The sequence below is a fragment of the Bacillus rossius genome, chromosome 17 (assembly GCF_032445375.1).
Source record: "Bacillus rossius redtenbacheri isolate Brsri chromosome 17, Brsri_v3, whole genome shotgun sequence".
In the NCBI taxonomy this organism is placed as follows: domain Eukaryota; kingdom Metazoa; phylum Arthropoda; class Insecta; order Phasmatodea; family Bacillidae; genus Bacillus; species Bacillus rossius.
Window position 1 is genome coordinate 17,499,167 of NC_086344.1, and position 23,251 is coordinate 17,522,417.

Below are 23,251 nucleotides of genomic sequence, written 5' to 3' on the forward strand. Positions count from 1 at the left end.
TTATAATTCCTCATTTTAGCAACCCATTTTAACACAAGAGAAAAATGATTTTATACTAAAAAATTATTTTAAACCATTAATTAGCAGGAAACATGTATGAATAATCTATTTAAATTTGCATTTGAACAGTGAATATTATTTTGCAATAATAAATATTTTTATCATCGTATATTACTGATGAAAAGTTTGTATTTCCATCTAATCAGAAGTATTATGACACAGTTAATTAAATTGCTTTACATGTTTTTATTCACATGAAAATCATTAAAAATTGGTTGGGAAGTTATATAAATATACAAAAACAAATCATTATACATACAATTTTATTATCTTAGTGGATTTAAATTAATGGTGTCCCAGTGACTACTGCGAAGAAAAAAGTCTTGCGAAAGGTTTCCTCGTAATTGAAATTCGTCAAAAAAAAACTATCTCTCATTTTTGGTGACATTTCTGACAAGTGGTACGATGAAATTTGAGACTGGCAAATGAATGTTGTGAAGCAATAAACAAAATATCACATTCGTGAACTACAAATGCATAATTGTTTTTATTTTATAATAAAAGTGTATCTAATAACCCGTGGCTTTGCTCACGTAATTTCCGGGTATTGCTGATATTCTACCATTTTAAGAAAATATGTATTAAATTTAAAAGATTTTTGAAGAATTATACACAAAGAACTGTCAAGTATAGAACATATTTAATAAATAAAAATATTTTTACGACTTATTTTTAATTGGTTTAGCGTAAGTCTATTTTAACTTTTATTTAAAATTAAGTACCTACCTTATTTTCTATCTCCCGGTTTAGTGACTTTGAGAATATATTTTTCCTTGATGAAAACTTAACTCTTTTCCATCTGACGAAGAAGCCAATTAAAAAATAAACTAAGGCTCGCGCACTTATTGTATGTTAAGACTGCCATCGTTTTAAATTACTGTAATTTTTTTAGTTATAGTCATGCTTAGTATAATAACATAATATGCCTTATTACGCATACATTTCAGTATTCATGAAACCAATGCATTTTTATTTGAAATGTAGAGCAGTTACCAAATTTCTTATCTCGCATATTGATCTTTTGGTATGGCTAGTATTACTTAAACTAAATTTTTGAATTTTCACTGATGCACTGTTTTCCCTTTTCTATGTGATTTAGAAAATATAGCAATATACGTAAACCAATTAAACCAAAATCATCCTGAATTTTTATTACCGAAAAAAGTTAATTACAAAAAATTTTAATGTGCGTATTTTAATATTGAATTTATATATATATCTTGCCAATACTGATTTAGTGGGTTACATTTTTATTTTTATTTTTAAAAATAATATCTACCCCTTTTACTACTTAATAGATAACGTTGAATAAGAGAAGGTTGTTTAAGGTATGTTGATTTTCCTTGCCAATATCTAAAAGTAAATTTGTACAAACGCGAAATATAGTTTAAATAAGTAGTTTACTTTTAAAATAAAACCATATTTTGAACGTAACACTGACGATTGGCCCAATACAAAGTTTTAATAGCTAATTTTCACTTCACTCGGGTACAGAATCCCATCATTCAGTGATTTCCGTGGCTAGCTTCTTTTGGGATTTCATCATTCTCAAACGACGGTAAGGGAAGCTCCTCTTCAAGGTCGCCTAACGATGCTGATAAGACCTGCCGGGTAATTTGAATCGTTGGTCTGGGATTTTCGAGGGGGGGGGGGGGGTGAAGGATGATGTCACGACTGGGCTGGTTAACCTAGTTCTGCCAAATACCGCCAGGGGCGTATACGGCCGATACCCAGCGATGAAAGCGATCGCAGCGGCGGAGCTTGGAACTACAACAATTCTTCTGAGAAACCGGACAGAAAATTTAACCTGGGCTCGCGACTTCTATACATTATATATATTCAATGGTGGTACCGTTTGGAGCGCTACGCTAAACGCTGCCGCAATTGTCGCTGTGGAAGAGGAATATTCTTCATTCCATTGTTGAAGCCCAAGAGTAACCATGCGTCTCGTGTACGCCGGTCACGTGTACGTGTTGTGAATATTTTTTGTAGCACGAGTTATTGTGAAGTGGGGCAGCATAAGGTATGTATCAATTTCCTGTTTTTTTTGTTTTTTTTTTTAAATAATTTGGGTACGTAGTATAGTGGTCACTATGTGCTGAAGGTCTGTAACTACATTGTTTGCTAGTTTATTTTGTTTTTTTGTAATTGATATTGCGACGAGAAGCATTTGGCTTCTTTATAAATAAGCCTTGTATAATAATTATGCCTATATGCCTATTAGTCATTTTATTTTGGTTCTGGCAATAAAGCTTTGCAAAGCAATTATATTGTTGGTAAATGTATTAAAGGGGCTTTAATTAAAATAATTTTAAGAATGCAAACCGAAAGCTAGGTACGAGGTTTTTAGTCTAATAATGTCCTGGTGTGCAAAACTTTGCCCGATAAATAAGTTACAGAGCATTTTGTGCAAAAAATTCTAATGCGGGGATAACTTTTCAAATCACACTTTTAATTTAGGTATATAGCTTTAAATGGGTGCACAACAAATACCTACTTAATATGAAAATTTAAGATAACGAATAAACCCTTCAATATTTAGGCAAAAACTTTTGACCTATTGCATTTGCCATTTACCAGTCTATAGGACTAATGATTTTAGAATATTAAAAATATTATTATTATACATAATGTTTTACAAAATATGTAGTACAATTATTTAATATAGCATTATTTTAACTAAACAAGTTTAACCTACTACTGAAACGTTAGGTTTTATATATGTATATGTATTTTTTTATTTATTATTATTTGAGTGCCTACCAACAGTCAAAGCATTTAACAGGTGGGCACTTAACAAATATTACATAAAGAAATAACAATAACATACACAAAACACAATGATAAACACAACAATAAAAATGGGACAACACAAACATAAACACATGACAAAAGACACATATAAGATTATAATAGCTAAATTTGTCAATTTTAAACTAATTCTTATCAATGAAATAACAATAAAACATTATTTACATCAGAAGTTATCTTAACTGCAAGAAAATTAAGAATTCAAAATGTCTTTCATTGAGATTTTTGCCCTTTGGAAAGAGTCTAAATCTTTCAAAATATCATTGCAATTATCAGTACACCGTTTTGATAGTTCATTTTTTATGTGATACGTTCGAAAGGGTCGCATTGTTCTATGATTTAATGAAAGAACTCGAAGACCAATTTTGTTTAATATTTCAGTGCTGCGGTAAACATTTATAAAACAATTGATTACAAAAACAGTATCAGTAACTTTCCTTCTAAACTGTAGTGTATGCGTGTTCAGGATTTCAAGGGTTAAGTCATAGTTAAAATTCTCTGAATTATCATCTATTAAATGTTTGTTAAAATGTATCTAAACATTTTATTTTGTATATTTTGAAGTCTATTTGAGTCAGTGGTAGTTATAGAGTTCCAGATGACAGAGCCATACTCTAATCTCGATCTTACTAAGGTAAAAAAAAGACTAATTACAGAATCAAAGAGAGCTAGCTAAATAAATTAAATATTTTATAAGCCCAATTATTTTGTTTGCACTTGCAATTAAATTATCCACGTGGTGATGAAAGTAAAATTTTGAATCTAGGAGAATACCTTGATCACGCATACAATAAGTTCTCTGTATCATGTTGTTGTTTATTACATAGTTAAAATTTTCTGTATATGTTTTCCTAGAATATGATATTATTTTAATCTTCTTAAGATTTAAATTCATTCCGTTAGTTTGACACCACTTAGTTACATTATTTATATCTTCTTGCAACAATATACAATCACTTGGTGTTCTAATAGTACTATATATTTTTAGATGTGTATATATATACACACATACATATACACACTCACACACACCTATATATATACACACACTTATACGTGTCTAGGGCCCCATTCGAGAACTTACTCCCTTAAGGTGAATCAGAGGACTCAGAAGCAACTGACCTGAGACAGTGTTTGCGAGGACAATCGTCTTAACAAGTGAACGAGAGGACCTTTCAGTGCGAGGACCTACTGCAGTGTGGCTTCGAATGGTACCACAGTTGGTTAAATCGTTTCACTTGTCAATAAAATACACTTTTTAAATTTTTTTATTTGCGATTTCAGCAAAAATGCAGTTTATCATTACCGAATAAATGCTATATTTTTGCTAAAATAAAGTTTTTATAATCCTTGTTTTTAGTACTATGTAATCACGTGTGAATTAAAAGTATTTTAATAAATTATGCAAATTCATGTTCTTTTGCCTATAAAGAAAGAAAATAAATTGCACACTTTTGGCTTGTTTCTTCAATTAATATAATATATATATTTCCAGAAGTTGTTTAGGCCTAATCCTAGATTGGTAAATTAAAACATCTATAATGTGATACTTTGTATTTTATAAATGATATCTAAAGTCGTATAATGGAAATCGGGAAACACTTGTGTATTATCGCTTGCACAAGATTGAAAATAAATTCTTTGCTAAGCGGGGAAACAGTCTCGCAGCTTTGTCTTACAGGTGGTTGTGGCAAACGTCCAAAGCACGTAAATATGTGTGACAAAGAAATATTTCCTGCGAAAATTGCCAGATATGTAAAAGTATGATGGATTTTTAAATTCATTAGCTATGACCAGGGGCGTAGGGAAGGGGGAGGTTATATGGATCCATTCATCCCCCTCCCCCCCACAAATGTGTGGAAATTTTTTTACTCGAGTTGCGTTTGTTATTTTAGCATTCAAAAATTAATAATATTTATAGCAGTACAATATTCAATGTTATATCATTAAAACTGCTAAAATAGACCCATTTTTAACCTAAAAATCAACATTTTTCCGGGGGAGGACCCCCGGACCAACAGCTTTATAAGGAGGACGGGTGAATAGCCAAATGTTTAATCCCCCCCCCCCCCCCCAACTAAAATCCTGGCTACGCCTTTGGCTAAGACTATTTTAATGTACGTTGTTATAATAATCAAAACACGAAATACATACTGCATGAATGATTAGAGGCAGATTATTTCCAAACACATTTTAGTGTCGCGAACAATAAATTTGTTTGGTACCGTATTTATTTTTGCTGTATTTTGTGTTAGTAAGCCTTGTGCATTTGAAGAGTTCGTGAGGATCTAATATCACACACTGCGCGCATTACAGTGAATATAAGGACGTCTTCAATTGTAACAGTCTAAACGAGGACCCTTACACATGTGTGTTAGTAACCTTGTGTTTAAGGCGTTTGCTAGGATTTAATATCACACACTGCGAGCATTATAGTGAATATAAGGACGTCTTCAATTGTAACAGTCTAAACGAGGACCCTTACACATGTGTGTTAGTAACCTTGTGCGTTCAAGGCGTTTGCGAGGACACTGCGCGCATTACATTGAATATAAGGACGTCTTCAATTTTAACATTCTAAACGAGGACACATTTCTTCGCAGCTTGGTTGCAAAGGATATCACCGGGACATGTTTATATGACCCTCGCTCAAGTCGCTCCCCCTACCAGCCCTCCTTTTCGCTGAACTCAACCCCATTCCCGTTATCTTTTTGCTTGTATATGTCTCCGAGCAAGACGAAGTACAATCCTACAACCATTCTTTTAATTCTATAGCTGTGTGTGTGGAGGAGTATTTAGTTTGTCGGGTTCTCGTCTATCATGGCCTGATAAGCGAAATGCGACGCTTGCCTTCTTCGATTCCAGGGGAAGCGAGTGGCGTGGGTGGCGGTGCTGGGCTGCGTGGGCCGAGGTCACTGTGCCGGCAGTGAGGCTGGTTGGGTGCGGGGCTGCGGCCCAAATAGCGATATCAAATGTAAAAGTTTTGGCGAGTGACTAAATTTACCGGTCACAGGCAGCACCCGGGCCTTATAACGCTTTTTTAATTACAAGTAATTTTATTTTATTTCGGTTCACATCAATTATTTTTTTTATTATTTTTTTTTCTGCCCGTGTCCGTAGGCCGTTTGGGTAAGGGAGGCCCAAGCCTCCCACCCCACTTCGTAAAGTTTTTCGCCGTGAGTCTGTGTACCGCGTGCAGTTTCATGTTTTAATTTCCTAGTTTCTCAGTTCGAAGCATCTACTAATTATCTGACGTCTTGTAAACCGAGATCAGTCGTGGCTTCAAAAATAATGTAAACTGACATTTTGTAAATTTTGTAAAATTAATTGAATAATCAATATCTTCACAAAATCCAAATCTTTAATTTCACCACCGAGATAAACATTCCACCTTCATCTTAAAAGAAAAGGTTTCGTCTGTGTTTTGTCAATCATGGCCGTCATGGCCGACAATTAAGAGGCCTATACAGACAGTCTTCAGGGCGTGATTGTAGGGCCTTTTGTTTAGAAGAATTTGCAGCTACTCATTACAGATAAAACTGTCATGTTTTTTTTTTGTGTATTGGGAAAGGATGAATGGGTCGATCTATAATTTTTTATAATGCTTTTTAAAATTCGTAACATAGGTAAAACTATTTCCGAATGTGTGGTTTTACGCAGCTGTTTTATGTATCGTGTGTAATGCATACAAAAAAGTAGACACACACAACGATAGAGTACCTATTAATCGTTGATTAAAATGGTGTAAAAAAATACATAGGTCACCGCTGAAAATCTCTCAGAATTCTTCTACGACGAAATATATTTCCGCACATTTATTCTGCCGCGAAGTGTCTCCCTTGCGCGGCGTATTCTTCAGCCGGCGACTGGAGCCGGGGAGTGGGGCGGCTGCTGTGAAGGCAGTCTGACGGCTGCTCGGTCGCCTTATCAGCGCGTCGGGGTATCGGATATCGCGATAACACATGTGTTCGCAGGAAAAGTGTCTACCGCTGAGGCCGCCTGGTCGGGAAGTAATAAACAAGCGCGGCTCGTGAGGAAGGGCGCAGGGGGCGATAGCCTCTTCCGAGCCCAAATTTTACTTCTTATTTCTTTGTAGGGAATATTAATGTTAACTTAAATACTTTCGTAAATGTGCTAAACTCTTCTTTCAATCAAAATTTGTACGAAAATACTACATTTCAGTATTTGAGACCATATATTTGGTGAATATCCCAAGGGCAATGTCATGATTATTAACTGCATCCTCCTGTGTGTGAGCCCAGCCCGAGAGGTCTTCCTGGAGCCGCCATTGGTAAGAAAATCTAGTATTCAGGCAGTTATTCCCAGAGAAAACCTCAACCACGCCTTATATTAGCTTCACCTGTATGTTTGTAACCGACTCCTTTGGGTGCGATTTTGACCCACTTTAAACGGTCAGATTTCATTCAAACTTTGTAGATTTATCGAGGACCGATGACAATACACTAATTTAATAAGATTATTCCATTATTTAATTTGTAAAATAAGATTTTTGTCAATATATAATTTTCATCTATAGTCGATAAGGTAGGAATTTATGTAAAAATTAATTTCCAACCATTATCTTTAGCCGATTTCTCTAATATTAACAAATTTCCGAATACCAAAGAGAATTTTCAATTCAACAAAATAAGCAGGAATTTAAATTTACAATTTTTTGAGGAAAGAGCCTTGTTTGCTGTTGTAATGAATGGTGATTGAGTTACCTATTAATTTTGTTCTAATAAAAATAATAGTTTAAAAAACTAAAAAATACGCTTTTATAAATAAACTAAACTAAATAGTAGAAAATAATTAATAGTTCAAAAAACTAAAAAACATGCTTTGTATAAAAAACCAAACTAATAAATATAAATTAACACAAAAATTTTTTTTAATAAGTTTTAATTAAGAATAGTGTAAATTTTTTTATTAAATATAAATTAATAATAGTATAAATAATAAAAAATTACACACAAACTTGACTGTTTCCGCAGTACATTAAAGATTTGAACATTTATAATAAACACTTGGGTAGGTGGTGCTTGAGGCACCGATAACGAATAATAGCTTTTAATCTATAATTAATTGAATAGCATAATTTTAACGAAGCAGCTTTTAGACGCACGAGTTTGTGAGATGAGAAAATATCTAAATTAAGTAATAGGGATAATTACATATGGAGCCTAATGAAAAGCTTCATTAATAAAGCAGAGAAAATACCACCGCTTAAATGATTAAAATTTTTCATAAATACTATGTAACCTGCATCTAGCGAAGTCCTCGTATTCTGCTTTTGAGATATAGTGTGTAAAAAAAATATCACGTCCTCAGAGTCGGCTGCTAAGCACAAGTGTGTCGTGACTGCGTCCTCAGATTCCGCGCTAACTACTTGAGTGTGTGTTTTTGAAAGTGTGTGTATAGCTGTGTAAGGGTCCTTATATAAGATGAGCAACGCCAAACGATACACAGCGTGTGTAAAGACGGGCGACAGTAGCACAACGTGGTGGATACACACGCGAACTACATGGTTGACCCTTCACGTTTTATCCGAGGACCCGGCGAAAATCCTTCCAACACCAGGTTGATCGTAGAACGCGAATCCGAGGAATTTTAATCCGAGGACCTGTGTAAGGTCCTCGGATCGCCACAGGTCCTCACATCCACGCTGAAAATTCATGTGCAGGTCCTCGTATAGGGCGCCAAACACAGTCACACACACGCTTATTTAAAATTAAGTTACTTAATAATTTAACAAACCTTTCCGACAAATAACATCATACTACATAGGTAAAAGCACTGTAGGCATGCTTCATGGAACTAATTTTTTTCTTCAGTTTTTTTCCTACTTGCTAATAAAGGTAAAGTTACGTATTGCGTATCCAAGTTAACCCTTTAATCCTGATGGTATGACCCTGATGGCATGTTCATGTGGTACATGAAGTTTTTTTTTTTTTTTTGTGGGAAGGTTCGTAGCGCCAACGCGTTTCGCGCGTCAGCCCGAAACCTGACGTAATTTATATTTTACATCACGTTTCGCGCGACAGCGCCTTCCCACTGCTAAAAAAATAAGCATCATGTACCACAGGATCAGGTGTACAGGATCATGCCATCAGTATCAAAGGTATATTTGTATACACCTGGATACGGAATTCGGAACTTTTACCTTGCATAAAAATGTTTTAAGGCATAATAGGGAAAATTGTTCTGCTCTGGCTTCTTCGTTAGTCTTGGTATGTGAAGTGGTGGGAGGAAAGTTAAGAAAGCCAGTAAGGAGATAATCTATTTTAATGGATATATTTACAATGCGATTATATTATTTATGGCATATCATCTTAGTTGCAGCATAATAAAAAATGCAAATATATTTTTACAAGTATCAGAACTCTGCTTTAAAGTTTTATGGCAGATTTAGTATGCAAAAAACCACATTATTTTAAGATATCATGCATAAGAACCACTTGCATAAGCAAAGGGTAAACAATCTCTCATTTATCTCTTCACCATTCCCCTTTTAAAAATCCAAAAATAAACACACTAGAGCTGAACTTCATTTTTAACATTTATGGTGTTCTATCTTAAATGTTTCAATTTTGATTCTTCATAGTTTGAAATTACAACACACATGTACCTACTTATTTCAAAGTAAAAAAAAATCAGCATTATCTACATGGAAAATAAAACAAAAATTTAAATAAAACTTTCTTTGTTAAATTGAGATGTGAAGATGCACTAGGGTTAATCGCCAATGGTAATAAAATTTTAAAAATATGACAAATTGTACTTGTAGATGATAATTTGCTATTTTATTTGTAGAGTATTCAGTGGTAAGTGAAGGCTTGATAAAATGTTTTTATTTACAGTGCATTAAACTAATATTCATTTATTGATGTTTTACAGACTTGTGTTCCATATAAATGAAGAAGGATCTAAGGTTAAAAGAGTGAAACGACAACCTGCTGCTGTACACACAAGAGTGGTGTCATTAATAGAGACTCTGACTCATTTAAAAGAAATGTGGAGATTGTAAATAGTAAAATGATTTTCTTTTTTAATGTTGATATGTACCTCTATAAATGTAAGTTTTAATGTTGATAATGCACACCTATGAATGTAAACCTGTGTCATATTTCTTTATTGTTTATAAAAAAGATTTCGTGATTTGTTATTACAGCCATTTTGTATTATTTCAGCTTTGAGAATATAAATTTTAAGCTGTTTTTTTTAGTTGAGCTATTTTTAATATGTTTGATGGTAACGGAGCATACTATGTAAATTGTGGTGTATTCGGACTTGTTTATTGTATTATTGTTAGTGTGTTACCAATAAATTCTTATTTGCAATTATTATTTGGGGTTTAAAACTTTAAATTTGTAAAGCTACTGTGCTTCTATTGATAGGAGGATAATAATTTCTCCGTGGTGTTGTTAGTTATTTATAATAAGTATTTATTCTCTAGAGATTAACTTTTTTGAAACTTTTTACAGTCAAGGCCCATACCGACAAGCCATGTCCTCAAGAAACTTGCCTTTGTTGCATTGTTTTTCTTTAAGATTGTGTTTAACTGTAAATAGCGCAAAACAGTCACTTTTTAAACATGAAATATTGTTTCGTGGTATAGGAAAACTTTTCCTGAAGACAATGGTCTAGATACAAGTGTTTCCAATGACAATTTCAGATTTTTTTAAATTTTCATCTTTGATGGGTTTATTGTAATACAATGAAGTGTTTAACTCATTTACTCAATAATTAATTCATCAACGCACAGCCCAAATCGTTGGATCTAGACCAATGAGGTTTTTTAGAAAATTTTTCAATTTTGCAAAATTTGATAAGAGGGTGAAAGGCAGTAGAATGTTTTTTTTTTACTTTTCTTTTCCTTAAATTACCTAATATATCGAGGTGTTATTTTCTTAAGAATGAGACTTATGTAAATAGCTAAAGTATTTTCAGAAGTTTTCTAAATTCTAACTTTTAAGCCGTTAAAAAAACCAAATAGGTTTCCAATTAATTATCTGTATCTGTTAAATTTGTTAAGATGATGTCTTGATAAGAATTAAGGTTGTGAAAATTTCTAAAAATCAGTTTCTGGATTTTATGAAATTTGAAACTTAATGATGTGGAAAGCAGTAAAATGTTAAGACTCCTGTAAAATGAGCATGACCATGGAGAAATAAGCAGTTACTTTTTGCCATGTTCAGAGATAAACCTTTTTGGTGTGGGCCTGTACTCCAGAAAAAATTCTAACGATCTCCTTGAAGCATTGTCGAGTATTTAAGTCTGCTATTCTATGGGGGGGGGGGGGGGTTCGTATTCCACGTAATACTTTGCACTTTGCGAAAGTTATTACTGTGATATGTGCACAACTATTATCGACAGCCAGAAGATAGCGATGTAACACTCGATTAATTTGAACTGCTCTGATTAACTTAGGACTTGAGAGCCGATAAGGGCAACATGGGTTGGATATAGAGCAGTGTATGGAATGAAGGGTGGGGGAAACTGTGCTCTCCAAATGTCATTATTCAAGCACAATTCACACATGGGAAAATACTGATTAATATCAAAAGAATACCTCCAAAGAATTTCCTCAGAAAAGGGCTGTGGGGGAGGGCATGTATATTAAAGACAGCTGCCCAACTGTTTACCTTACATTATTCCACGCGGGCAAAGTCGTAGCTGGGCAGCTTGTTTTGGTATAAGATGACAATATGAGGTATAAAAGCCACATAATGTAGGTATTAATCCTTGTTTTAATATGTACTGTAGTAAGATTTAAGTGCCTATATGAAGAACTACACAATTTGTAGGGGCGCAAACACTACTTCTCCCTGCAAATCATTCTGTTGCTGAGCAAGCGCTCAACCTTGGATATTTTATTGCAAGTCCTCAACAATCAGTGATATATACACCAGCTGCTACTATCAATGAATTGAAATACAAACACATTGTTATCTATATGTCAAGTCTCAATTTTTGTACGATGCCTATAAACAGTAAATTATATCGTGCTTGTATATATTTGTACAGTTACTTCATGCATAATGTCTCTATTCATACCCTTTTTTTCATTTCTAAACTATATTAAATACAAAGTGAGCAACTAGTAGTATTGTGGAGTGAAATGACAGTCGTATTTATTAAACTATGGTATGAAAAAATAATTTTAATGTTATGACCCCATATTTAATAATGTAGGCATTTGAGAACTTGAAAATACATTCTGAGTTACATTTAACATTTTTGTCTAATGGCATAGATGTCACTTTTAGTAAACAAAATCCACAGCCCCTGCCTGTTGTGTAGCCTCTGCGGTAATGTTTTGATAGTTTGTGGTTATATGAACGCAATCACATAAAATCAATTTTTTTTATGAATGTATCCATGTGTGAGGACTTGACTTAGACATGAGTTGTGTTTATACTTTTATATAAATTCTGCTTCCTGGAGGTTTAATATTTAGTTGTAAGGTCATCTTTCTTTTGATGTTGATGTAAACATTCATTTTTTAATTAAGTTTTTTTTTACAAATATTTGATTACTGACATTTCTTCAAATTTAATTGTAAAAACTTAATAGTATCTATTCTCATTGCTATACAAATTGATAGTCTGTGGACAGTTAAGTCAGAATTCCAATGACCTGGTGCATCCGTCCAGTCGTTGCCAATCAATTACATTAGGATGTATATCTATTATAAATCATGCTTTTGTACTGCAGCCAACTTATGCATAGAAAAATACTTTTTAACATAGGTAATTCACAAGTTTAATTTCCTTTGTCAGACCACCAGTAGTAAAATACTCTTTCATGGCAACAAACTTTGGGCCGAAGTTATATTCTGTTGGAAATTACTTGGTTTAATTAGTTAGTTTACAAATTAATTAGTTCACAAAACCCCTAAACGTTCTGGAAATTTTATTTATAGTATGCTGTGTTACTAACATAAACAAAAAATTAAAACCAAACAAACTTCGTGCTCTAATGAAATATTTTAAACCACTGCCATTTGTGATTTTATCCATTCCCCCTCTGAAAGTCTTAGTGTGGCAAGCTTTCAGTGACAACTTTATGTATTTTACATATTTTATACTTGTGATTGGTGGAACATCATGTGTTTAATAGATGGGCGTGACAGGTCATTGGCAATCGACCTGAAATTTTTTTATGCTACTTTGCTTATCGTGCTTTGGTGTTGTGCACACAGCCTTGCTGTGCATGCGAGACACTTGCAACATACACATTTTAGTAAAATTCAAAATGGTGTATATATTGGAGCAAGGACCAGTATTATGGCCTTAACACCAATATAACAAATGTTAAGTAAAACTACAATTTTGTTCATAGAGAGCATGGGACATAACACTATGCTTAATCAAAATTTCTTGCCGATATGGTAATGTTACTCCTACAAAGCACGTGTAATGTTACAATGGTGATCAATCAAAACTACTAGCTGGTATGGTAACATACTTGCTAAGTACATGTTATTTAACTTGATCAGTTAACATTACCAACTGGTACGATAGAATTACAATAAATAAAGTATGTGTTATTTCACATGGATATCAATGAAAAATGCTCATTGGTATGGTAACATTACCCTTGCAAAGTACGTGTTATTTAACTTGATGGTCAGTTAATATTACGAACTGGAATGGTAGAATTACACCAACGAAGTACGTGTTATTTAACATGGTTATCAATGAAAAATACTCACTGGTATGGTAACATTACACTTGCAAAGTACGTGTTATTTAACTTGATGATCAGTTAGTATTACCACCTGTTATGGTAGTATTACACCAACAAAGTACGTGTTATTTAACATGGTTATCAATGAAAAATACTCAATGGTATGGTAACATTACACTTGCAAAGTACGTGTTATTTAACTTGATGATCCGTTAATATTACCACCTGGTATGGTAGAATTACACCAACAAAGTACGTGTTATTTAACATGGTTATCAATGAAAAATACTCACTGGTATGGTAACATTACACTTGCAAAGTACGTGTTATTTAACTTGATGATCAGTTAATATTACCATCTGGTATGGTAGAATTACACAAACAAAGTACGTGTTATTTAACATGGTTATCAATGAAAAATACTCACTGGTATGGTAACATTACACTTGCAAAGTACGTGTTATTTAACTTGATGATCAGTTAATAATACCACCTGGTATGGTAGAATTACACCAACAAAGTACGTGTTATTTAACATGGTTATCAATGAAAAATACTCACTGGTATGGTAACATTACACTTGCAAAGTACGTGTTATTTAACTTGATGATCAGTTAATATTACCAACTGGTATGGTAGAATTACACCAACAAAGTACGTGTTATTTAACATGGTTATCAATGAAAAATACTCACTGGTATGGTAACATTACACTTGCAAAGTACGTGTTATTTAACTTGATGATCAGTTAATATTACCAACTGGTATGGTAGAAATACACCAACAAAGTACGTGTTATTTAACATGGTTATCAATGAAAAATACTCACTGGTATGGTAACATTACACTTGCAAAGTACGTGTTATTTAACTTGATGATCAGTTAATATTACCAACTGGTATGGTAGAATTACACCTACGAAGTACGTGTTATTTAACATGGTTATCAATCAAAACTACTAACTGGTATGGTAAAATTACACCCTTATTGTACATGTCTTTTTACATGATGTGTAAATAATTATTAACTACTTAGGTAAAACTACCCTAGCAATGTTTATGTTAATTTACTATAACGTTGTGGAAAAATGTCAGCAATTATAGTAACATTACATGAACTGAGTACATGTATTATGTTATCTTGGTTAGTAAAAGTACTAACAGGTTTGGTAAAATAACACTATCATTGCAGTTGTAAAAATACCTTATATGTACTGTAAAAATACACGTACACATGTACGTGTTAAAATACATGAACATGCGTGGAGATTGTGCTGCCACGTACTTTCGGGTAAAATTACACAATTTTTTTTTTACAGTGTACAAGGGACTGTGAACCTTAGCGTATCTCGTGGACATGCATTTTTTTGGTACATGTATACTATCCGTACTCAAATTGCAGCAATCATGCGTGGCATCAAACCCGTCCAGATTGGCCTGGTCAAAGTTGGCGATGACTTCACTTGAAGACGGCCGCCAATCACAACGAAGAAACTGTTTGCTCAGGCATGCTTGATTGCAGTCTAACGAGCGCTAAGATTGCTTCACGAAAAAATACGGTAGCACCAAATGAATCCGAGAAATTTCCGACCTTCTCCCGGTATATTTCTGAGAAAAACGGGGTATTTTATGCTGTGGTTTGGTGTCGTACTTTTGAACTACGCATCCAATCTCATGCAAAAATCGAGTCGCTTCGCACATTTAGGTTGATAGTGGGAGGAGGTGGGATTGGGGTTTTTCAATGTGGGTAGGAAGGGGAAGGGGAGGTTTGTTGCTGTGACATGCGACCAACCCGCACTTTGAAACTCTCCCGGTCAGTGGGTCGCGACTCGGTTTATTTTCGATTTTTTTTTTTAACGCCGGAGAAAGGGAACCGACGCCCGCTTCGGGAGGAACGAATCAGGAGCGAACGGGTCAAGCACGAAGCGCCCCGACACGGCGATTCGTTCCGTTTCATTAAACTTTTTCTGTGCGCCAGCTGCGTTGCTCTACTGTGGCTATTCAGAGTGGGACACTGGAGCAGACGACAGGAACAAAAAAAAAAGAATGAAAGACATCAACAGTAGTATGTTTTGGTATGTCCTGGCGCAGGCTTCAGGCTGTGGAGCCGATGAGCCGTAGAGCCGGCCGATTGCTCTTACGTCACGGCGGCCATCTTGGATGACCTTGACCTTCGAAATTAGCCAAAATTAGCCCAAATTAGCCCAAATTTACCCAAAATCATCCAAATTCGCCAAAATTTCCAGTTTTTTGGAAGAAAAAATTCAGCCGAAAATTCTAAAAAAAATTTGAAAAATTAAAAATTTTTCTTTTCGAGAAACAATTTGGACAAGTAGTTTTCTATGAATTTCTTTGCTAAATTAAAATTTTTTCAGTAACTATAGATCAATAAAAATTACGTAATTTTGAAAAAAAAAATACTAAAGGGTTTTAATGGATTCAGAAATATATGAATACTAATAGATTTATTTCAACCTTGTTGCTCAAGAAAAATTAATACCCATATCATAACTATCTGAAAATTTAACGTATTAAAATAATTTGCTTCATCATAGACCCTATAGCATGTACGAAAAACGAAGTACGGATGCGAACCAAGTAATTTTAAAAATCTGCTAAAAATAAAATGTTTATTATGGCGTTTAACCAGACCAGTAGAAAGGTTTAGTAATTTAAAGTAAATACTTTTAAAGGATATTAAGGATTATTATGAATATTGTATGATCTTATTCAAGGATCGGTCTCACAAGCAATATTGATTTTTTTTTCGTCGTTGCTTTTTTTTAAGGTATATTCCTAAAAATTTCACATCGATATTTCCGTTTCATTTGTTTTAGTTTCTCAAAAGTTTCCAACAGATATCCACTTAATGTAATATCACGGTTGAAATAAAGTCGCGCATGTGATGATGATTACGAAGACTTTTAGCAATAGGCCCTATACAAGGACTGGAAACTAATTCGTGGTTTCAATTAGCTATAGGATAGACTCCACGATCCTATATGTACCCTGGGAAAATCACACCTGCTCATTTGCTACTCAATCGCGAGTGAATAATCCTCAACGAAAGCAGTATCGAATCAAAAGCATTCTAGCTTACTAGTTGTCACGAGTCAGTAGACAATGAGCAGATGTAATTTGTCGGAGTGCATAGAGAATCTTGGAGTCTATCCTGTAGGTCATTGAATTCGCAAATGTTTCCTGTCCCTAGCAATAGACCTTAAATAAAAGTTATGGCGAAAAAAATTGAAGGCAAAAAAAAAGCCTCATGCTAGAAATAAGCTAGATGTTTCAATGGATCGAATTTTTTTTCTGACGGGCGTTTGAACTGTAACTCTAACGGACGCCTCGCCGACCGGAATGGTCCGAAGCCACAGAGCGCGAGGAGTCTTTCTCGCATCTCGAAGCGAGACAATGAAACCGCGCTTTGAGGCCTTGCTGAATTCCAGCAGCGGCGGTGGCGCGTCACCGCAATGAAATGTGTTCAATAACTCTTCAATGCAAATAAATGAGTATAAAAGTTACGGTGGGAGCCCTGTGACCATGTCACGTCACTGATTGGTTCAACCCGCGCCCGCCGGCAAGTGGCGCGCGTCCTCTGGCATGGAAGAGGCGGGTCGTAAACAGAACAAAAAAAAAGTAGCTCGGCTTCTGGTAGAGACCTGACAATTTCGCGGGTTCATTTCGTGTTAGGTATGCTAAAATTCAAATAATTAAACCTTAGTGCTGCTTCTGTCATTGGTTCACTGTTAATCTGGAGGACTGAGGGCCAATTAGAGACCCTAACTCATATAAGTGTCGAATCACAGGCCACCCAGTCGAGACGACTCACAAGTCAGCAGCCAATGAACAGTTGGCATTTACCCGAGTGTGTAGAGGATATTGGAGTCTATCCTGGAGGTCATTGAACCCGCGAATTTTTCCGGTCTCTACTTCTGGGTTGTAGCCGTGTCCTTGGCAAATAATTCACCGACGTTTCGGTCGACACTGCAGTCGCCATCATCAGGGAGAAGTTACCTGCTAGTTACCTACTCGAGTAGGTAACTGCTCAATGATGATGGCGACTGCAAAGTCGACCGAAACGTCGGTGAATTATTCACCACGGACACGGCTACAACCCAGAGGCCAAGCTACTTCAGACAATGGCCGTGAAAGCCTGCGAACATTAAGAACAAAAATAAAGTCATTATTTTTATAAACGATTCCTCTGAAAACCAGTTGCCAGAAAATACTTCAAAATACCTAGGACCGGAAAAATTCGCGAATTCAATGACCTACAGGATAGACTCCAAGATCCTCCATGCACTCGGACAAATTACATCTGCTCATTGGCTACTGACTCGTGACAACTATTAACTAGATTACTTTTGATTCGATACTTCTTTCATTGAGGATTATTCATTGGTTCTGATTCTTTCAGACAACCTGTGGTCCAATCACTGAAGCAGAAAAAGGTTAAACACATTTGGATTCTAGCCTATCGCGAAAAACACCGCGATTTTTTCCGGTCTCTAGTAATACCACAAGAAAAATAAGTGGCACTTGTTTTAATACATGGCTGTGGCTGTTTTTGCACGTATGAAATACGATTTTTTTTTCTCTCGAGAGAACGTTGAGTATTACTTACGAAAATCGTCGCATAATTTTATATTTTATTTTATTTTTTTATTCAAGCATTTTTTTTAAACCATGGAAAATATAATCGAACGTTGAACAATTTTACTTGATTTTTTTTCACGTTTTATATTTGCGCAATTAATACTGGAAACATTTTAGGTTCAACCATTCATTTACGAAGTATCTAATGCAGAGGGTTTAATATAAAATTTTAGTGAAGATTTAGAGCTGGATAATTATCGCAAAACCTTTTAGGTCTGAAATAGCTAACAAAACATGATGTTAGATATTTTCATACACACCAAATATTTTTGTGATTTTCACAAGAAAAATCCTTGGAAACCCAGTTGTCAATGATATCACATGTAAAACATGTAAAATTGTTCGCAACTGAGTTTACAAGGACTTATCTTGTAAAATTACAAATAATCTTTTTCAAGGACGTTCTGTAATGAAACAGATGCTCTCTCATTGGCCTATTCAAGAGCCAAGCAAGCTTCTTACGCCAGGCAAAAACCAATATGTTAATAATATATTTTACATACACAAAAATAAGGGTATCAAGTTGATCAAATAGTGAAATTTTTCCTGCACGCAATTACATTCTCTACGTATATACACTACTAATTTTTTTTTCCACTTCTTAGTTGTCTTACAAAAATTATATGTAATGTTTTTAATGTTCCTGTTTTTTTGGTTATCAATATTCAGGGGTATAGTGTACTAGTGTACGTTTTGCTGACATAAAATGTGTACGTATTCGCAGTAAACTGTTGGTCACCAGGGGGTGAAAACTTTTTGAAGTGAAAACTTCTTTAGCCGCGTTGGGCGATTTTTGGCAGGGGCAAAACTTATGGCTTCGCGTCACCAGACTGGCGAATCGCAGCGGCCTGTGTACACGTATACGCATATAGACAGACACTAATACATTGTATATACTCGACTGTATCATGTGTGTGTTGGACTCTTTTTTGGATGAGTAAAATCTTGTGAGTTCGCATCACCGACATGCTGTAGTAGCAGTAAGTGAAGTTAATTTGACCACGTGAATACATGACCTAGGTCTGACATCACTGGTTAAGTCATAGCTAGGTAGTGAATTTTTACGTTATTTTGACATACCACTGACATCTGTTGTGACTTAAAAAATGATATAAGGATAAATTATGTAATGCTGACATCGTACTGATATAATACCAAAATCATTTTCTTACGTATATTTGACGTAGAAATGATGTCATATTACACATTTAAAAACACAATTTTAAGTTTTACTTCTGTTGACAGTCCCCATAACTGGCTTTTTTTTTTTTTTTTTTTTAAATAGTGACGGTGTTGCCTTTCGGGGCAAGGAAACGAAGCATTTAGAAAGAAGACAGACACTAAACAGTGTTCTATAAATCGTAATGTTTGGCCACTTGGTCGGGCAGATTAATGCTGCCGACGACGGGGGATTCGAACCGTTTTTCGAGGCTTTGTCAGTGTTTCTGAATCTTCCTTCCTCGTTGTGCCTCCGAGTCGCTTTGCGACCTCTTTGGCCGGAGGCTGTTCTCGACCACGCTCTCATTCGCTTTAGGAACGGAGCTGTTATTATCACAGCGCTTCTGGCTCGTAACGGAACACGGCCTCCCTCAGCGAGAAACACGCTGTTCCTAGCGCCAGTGAGTTTTCTCAAGAACAATGGTGATAGCTACAGACCTGAAAAATTCGCGGGTTCATTTCGTGTTATGCTAAAATTCAAATAATTATACCTTAGTGCTGCTTCTTGTCATTGGTTCACTGTTAATCTGGAGGACTGATGGCCAATTAGAGACCCTCACTCATAGAAGTGACGAATCACAGGCCACCCAGTCGAGACGACTCACAAGTCAGCAGCCAATGAACAGTTGGCATTTGCCCGAGTGTGTAGAGGATATTGTAGTCTATCCTGGAGATCGTTGAACCAGTGAATTTTTCTGGTTTCTAGCTAATAGCAAATATTTATTAGCAGAGACCGGGAAAAATAACTCTTGTGGACTACTCGAAAATACTTCCTGTACTGTTACAAAATAATCATTTGGAAACCAGTGGCCAGTAAATAGTTTGTAATACTACAAGAAAGAAATTGTAACTTGGTACAACACATTAGCGATAATTATTTTTGTATATATAAAATACGTTTTCGAGCTTCTACTGAGTATTTCTTACGATAATTTTAACATTGTTACATATTTTAATTACTGTTTCATTCAAGCAGTATATTTTTTAACAATGGAAATGATAACCGAATATTCAATAATTGACTTTATTTTGTTATGTTATGCTTATTAATGTGCGCAGTTCATACTGGAAAACTATTCAGGCAACGGTTTACAAATAACTTCGACTATTGGAGGTACTGGGGACAACACAAAGTATAAATGCTCGGGTGAAATATCCGAACCCAGTATTTCTGCAAACACTATTTTGTAGTATTACAGTTGTTTTCATATAAATATACAAATTAACAAATATTTCTGTTCCATCTACAAAAAACTATTCCTAGTGTTTGATCCTTGTCACTGAAGCAAACGTTAATTGACGCACTCTTAAAAACTGAAAGCCATTTACAAAAGCCTAAAAATAATTTCACCGAATTTACGTGCAACCAGGAGAGAAAGATGACTAAAACGAAACGCGAATTTCAAATGTAGACTAAACTTCACATTTTTATATGTACTTGTATGCTATTACCTCACAGTTTATCTGGAGAACCCCAGGCTAAGGAACACTCCAATTATGGTCTAACAATCAATTTGATTCGTCTTACAAGTCAGCAACCAATTAACAGGTATGATTTTCCAGAGAGTTACGCGCTATTTATAAACCGTTCTAGATTTATGAAATCTGTCTGATAACGAATAGTATTTAAGAGCCATTACTAGAGACATGCAAAATTCGCGGATTCAATGACCTCCAGGATAGACACTCTACACACTCGGGCAAATGTCACCCGTTCATTGGCTGCTGACTTGTGAGTCGTCTCGACCGAGTGTCTGTGATACGACACTTCTCTGAGCGAGGGTATCTAATTGGCCCTCATTACTCCAGATTAACAGTGAACCAATTGCAGAAGCAGCGCTAAGGTATAATTATTTGAATTGTAGCATATCACGAAATGAATCCGCGAATTTTGCAGGTCTCTAGCCATTACACTTGCCCATGCAAGTTTCTTGTTATGGTTTCATTTTTAAGGGGATAAGGCCGCACCATTTTGAACCTTTCCATATTTCTGCTGTAACTCTAATTTCGAATGAACTATCCCAATTGTTTTGGCATGTAAAGGCATAAATCATATCTCCGAGATCCTCTGTGTCTGGTTGCGACCACACATTTACTAACAGGCTTAAGTCTGTGAGCGCCGCGAGGGAATGACATTACTTCACGTGAGCGAGTAGCCAAAGCTGAGTCTTGTGCCGAGTTAAACAAAAAAAAATTAGCACAAAATCTTTATTGTAAGCGGTATCAAAATATTAGAAATCGCAAGATGGGAAGGCCTAATCCCTTGGGACCGGAAAAATTCGCAAATTCTAAGACCCACAGGATAGACCCCAAGATCCTCTATGCACTCGAACAAATTACATCTGCTCTTTGGCTACTGACTCGTGACAACTACTAACTAGAATGCTTTTGATTTTATACTTCTTTCGTTGAGGATTATCCATTGGCTCTGATTCCTTCAGACAACAAGTGGTCCAATCACTGAAGCAGCAAAAGGTTAAACACATTTGAATTCTAGCATATCGCGAAATGAAACCGCGAATTTTTCCGGTCTCTACTAATCCCCCTTAAACGTTGAATTTACTGGAAGTGAAAAAAGGCTTAAACGGCTTTTTTCACAATCATTTTAAAGGTATACGATGACATTATCAAGGCTTAAATTGCCACAGAGGTGCGTTACCCAAGACAAGATTGCACGCCAGTTCGGTGTCTGGTAAGTAGAGGTGAAGATACGTGTGATGCGCGAGTCAAGGTCACCCTTAGCAACCCTCCGAACTTTCAGATCTCGTTCGCTCAGCCAGGCAGCCAGCTCATTTTTTATTATCTGAGTGATTTGTGGTTAATGTACCTGAAAGTTTAAAACACTGTAGCATATAATTTAGCGTGATGATTGAAGGCCGCTGCAAGTAGTTTTCCCATGTGAAGCCACTGGGTTGAATTCATTTTGTAGGATTGACCACAAATGTAATAATACGGTCATTAAACATGGGCTTTGTAAGTCTCGTAATATGTCATCTCTGCCTTAACCAAGACAAACTTTCAATATTAATATTAAAATATTTTTTTTTGCAATAAAAACTTTTAAAACATATACGTCATTATCTCGGTTCCCAACTCTCTTCTCTGGCTGATGTGCTGTTGGGTCCCGTGAGACGTATAAAGCCAGCTTTAGAGTGTCACAAACATTAACAGATACACTCAAAGCGGAGTACACTGGGTGTCAAAAAACACTGAAATATACCTGGTTATTGTCACTTGCGCGACATATTACACTGTTGAAATCATTTTTGTCAGAAAAATAAACGCAAGGTAGGTAGGTATCGTGTTATTATTTTTGCAAAATAGTTATGAAATAATTCTTATGACGATAAAATTAAGCGGAAAAAATTAACACGGTTCGTGAGACAGCCTTGAGTCGTGGTGTCCCGAGGTCACCTGAGGGAGTTGCTGCAGGTCAGAGCCTGGGGCTGGGCCCTTCAGGCTGGGGCCTTACCTGCAGATAGGTGAGGGTCGCAGCGGTGGACGGAGCGCGCGAGGACAACCTCTCTCGCCGGAGCTCAGGAGGCGACTGGCAGACGAGCAGCGAACAGGGGATTCACCTCGCGCCGTCGGCGGGAGAGAGCGACTCACCTGCCGCCACGCGGCCGACCCGGGAACTAGCAGCTGTCGGAGCGGAGCGGTAACTGAGGCGCCGGCTACAGTCCGTCTCTCTCCTGGACTGCAGTGCAGCCATATTGATACCACACAGCTTCATATTACAATATTATAATCCTTATTTTATATATTAGCTAGGGACCGGAAAAATTCGCGAATTCATTGACCTAAAGGATAGA

At 35.7% G+C, this 23,251-nt stretch overlaps 1 protein-coding gene across 1 annotated transcript in view; it reads right to left on the bottom strand.

Moving 5' to 3' along the window:
• Nucleotides 1-22,973, bottom strand: part of LOC134540745 (uncharacterized) — a 166,178-nt gene extending 143,205 nt beyond the window's left edge. The window contains exon 1 of the mRNA XM_063383641.1: nucleotides 22,912-22,973. The gene's annotated coding sequence lies outside the window, so the exon portion shown is untranslated. The remainder of the gene's footprint in view (nucleotides 1-22,911) is intronic.
• Nucleotides 22,974-23,251: the final 278 nt, after the last annotated feature.